General features: G+C 23.9%; 1 protein-coding gene across 2 annotated transcripts in view; it reads right to left on the bottom strand.

Annotated features, from left to right (window-relative positions):
* LOC128952977 (IDLSRF-like peptide) overlaps positions 1 to 3,878 on the bottom strand; it is a 134,827-nt gene that overhangs the window by 122,611 nt on the left and 8,338 nt on the right. The window lies entirely within an intron of this gene.

The raw sequence follows: 3,878 nt of genomic DNA, 5'->3' as shown, positions 1-3,878 counted from the left end.
TATAAAAAAAAATAAACATAATCTGAGACACTATGTGAACTGTTTTATCAATGTCCTGCAGTAATATCAAATACATTGAATGTTTGATTTTCCTAACATTAGTAATCTATTAGTAAATGTGTCCATGAATTCCCCTCTATTAGTATAAAAAGCATAATGTATACTTTCTAACTTATACATGTATATGACCTGGACAGTTTTTCAATAAATTAATCACTATTATAAACAAAAAACTACTAAAAACTACTCATGAAATGTTATAATAAATCTTTACTTTATTTACACATTCAAGTAATTCAATTCAAATTTAATGTTAGATCATTTAAATTAATAATTAAATACAAAGAATTTAAATAATGATTTTTTGCCAAAACGACAATTAATTACAATCCAACAAATATGTGACAGATATTTATTACTGATTAAAAACACTCATTACTAAGTTATTACACCTTATTTTCACACCAAACCCTAAACTATATATTTGATTATAAATTACTCTCTCTCTCTCTCTCTCTCTCTCTCTCTCTCTCTCTCTCTCTCTCTCTCTCTCTCTCTCTCTCTCTCTCGTTATTTCTATAATAATTAACTTCATTAAAATTATGCAAACATCAATTTAATTTAATTTTTAAAAATTTATTAATATTTGCACTAATTATTTGCAATATCATAAATTTTATTTATAAATCAACAAAATTTATTTTGTATAATAATTTTGGTAAAAATCAAGTTTTATCTATAAACTCTGAACAAATAAAATAAAATAAAAATTTAATACATTTGAAAATTATATGTTTTACRGTTATTTTTAATAAAGTTTTCAATGACTACTTAAAAATATATTAAATAATATTTGAAACAAAAAAAAACGAGTCTAACATTGAATTTTTAGTGAATTAGTTTCTATAAATATTAATATTATATTCAATAGTACTGTGTATTAAATCAATCAATGAGTTGATAATATGTTTGTGGAGTTTTTAAATACAATATTAGGCAATAATACAACTGTAATAATAATAATAGTAGTGATAATAGACAATAATAATAGATATGAGTAACAGATGTGATGCTCTGTTAGATATTGATGTACTCTTAACTCTCTTTTACTATATTTTTAATAAAACATCCGATTTATTGCTTCAAAAGTATTGTATTATTACATTTGCTATAATATTGTGGTACATGTGTTCATATATTATATGCTCGACTATAACTTTCCCTCACTTTCTCCCTCCATGTCCTCAATATAGAAATATATGGTCCACAATATGACACTACTAACAGCGCCGGCAGTTTTCAGCACATTTGCCTTAAATGATTGAATCAATGGGGGGTTTCATTCACTACCCATTGACTAACCTTTATGTGTCCATCAAATATATCAAATATTTATATGAAAACCCTATTGTTTTGTGTGTCGGACACTATTGGACACACACTGTATTCAAATATTAGTATTTAAAATAATAATGAAAGCTATATTTGGGATCCCTTTTAGATTCATCGAAATCTTATTGCTTACAAATTTAACGAATTATTATTATTATTATTAGACAAAATTGGCAAATACTATATAACTAATAATGATAAACTAATTTTCCATTTAAAATAAGTATTGATGTTATATTAGTGGTTTATTTTTGAATAATTATAATAATTTGTCGACTAATAATCAACTAAATACACAAATTTGACCAAAACGTTGATTGAAAACAAATATTTGTCATGTTTAATAACTTAAAAATATTGACAGCAATTAATACAAAATTTAATACTAAAAACCACATATAATTGTTACACACTTTAAATTTCCCCTAAAGTCATAATCATTTTTTAAAAAAATAAGTAGTGATTTAATGAATACTTTTAAAATTCATATTTATATATATATAATCAAAATGACATGTATTTGAAATAAATTTATTAATATTGCAATACAAGTAATTGAAACTTTGTAACTGATATTAATCCAAATGCTAGTTCTTGTGACACAAAGTTGTGCCAAACATTACATACAAATCGTTATATCAAATATTCATTCATTTAAAGCAATCATTTGCTCGGAAGAGCGTAAAACTCGATTGCAATCGTATTACTTGTTATTTGGGTTTTAGGACTACATATATACCACTAAATATACTGTATATATATATATATATATATATATATATATATATCTCTATCTGTTGATAAGTGCCGGGAGTTGCAGTCAAACTGTTTAATAAATGAATCAATGAATCAATAAAAAGATATTTTCTTTGTATTAATTGAATTGATATCCGATTCCTTTTGAACAGACCTACAGAACAACTGATGTATAGTTAGTCCAATAGTGGAGTCATTTGTCTGATTTTATGTCTCAAATATATATCCCATAAAATGCTCTATAATTATATACATATACAGTATATGGCAATAGTATAAGTTATAACATAGATGTAAAACACGGGTTTTTTGTTGTAAAACTAATGCAATGGTTATGTAGAACCTTAGTGTTAAACATTGGTTGGGCTCAGTTGGCACACGTGTCAGTGCCGGACAACTTAGCAAAAATGAGTGGCGAATACAACTTCTGATATGATTTTTGAGCCAAGGATTTAGTACAACACTTGCCACGGCTGGTGATAATCCAAGAAATACGTCACTCCGTGTCTCATATGACACACATATAACCAGTCTATTAGTATTTGACACCAAACATGTGCTAAGATTAACAACCATTACATGTGATTGTCATTGCATGGGATGTCTATCTCATTGGCAAAAGCGTGAGAAACTATAGACAATAAATGGAGAAAATTTTCAATGTTATGTAACACCACTTGAAAGCGTAAGTGTCTAATCAAATAACAAGTGATTTTAAGCCAAACCATACTAAACCCCATCATATTTATTATTATTATTCCCTACTTATAAATGTTAGCTTAAATATGGATTATTTTACTAAATATGCAAAATTGCTGGCATTTATCCAACATTTAAATATATTGGTTAAACATATTTATGATGTAAATATTGTACTAAATATTTTATTAAATCTTGTCATTTATAATAAACATAATGTTAATACATTACCGTAGGTTTGGCTTGTTATCAATATATTTATTTATTTATTTTTATATTTTTATAATAAGTTTTATTTGTTATTTTATTTAAATAAATAACATTATTAAAAATTTTAATTATCAGTAAATGATAAAAATCGGACCAAAGTTTCCAAAAAAATGAATCATTCAAACAATTGTAATAATAATTTCAAAATAATTTTAAATATATAATTTATAAAATCAAAATAATTTATTTAAATCAAAATAAAATCACTTTAAGCATGCATTAAATACTCTTTTTTTATTAAGAAGTAAATTAAAAAATTTTATAATGTATTATCATTTTATATAATGCAACATTTAACTTCAAATTTATGTAATCAAAATAAATTAAATTAAATTATTTAACTGAAATAAAATTAAGTTATAATCAAAGATAAAGTTTCAATGGTATCATTCAATGTTTTTTAAAGAGTTTAATTTGTAACAAACGTGTGTTAGAAATCATTACATTTAATACAGACCCTGATTATTACATAACATTAATTTGTAAAATATATTATAGTATTGATATCTAATTAGACAGTTACAAATTAAAGCTCATTTTGTAGAAAGTGCAACGATTTTACTAAAATTAAAAATTAATAATAAGTTATGTTTATATTAAGAAAAAAATATAAGCTTTTAATAATTAGTGTCATAACTAGACATTAAAGTGAACTAAACTATCAACTTTTGGTATCGATTTCATAGACCTAAAAGTAATGATAAATGATTTTAAATTATAGTTAATCCATTTAATGTCCAGGTATAATAAGTTAGCATAAA

The sequence above is a fragment of the Oppia nitens genome, unplaced genomic scaffold (genome assembly GCF_028296485.1).
Source record: "Oppia nitens isolate AA-2021 unplaced genomic scaffold, nextdenovo-longstitch-racon4-pilon3 scaffold1_pilon_pilon_pilon, whole genome shotgun sequence".
In the NCBI taxonomy this organism is placed as follows: domain Eukaryota; kingdom Metazoa; phylum Arthropoda; class Arachnida; order Sarcoptiformes; family Oppiidae; genus Oppia; species Oppia nitens.
Note: the sequence above shows the minus strand (reverse complement) of the source record. Positions and strands in the feature narration are given on the sequence as shown.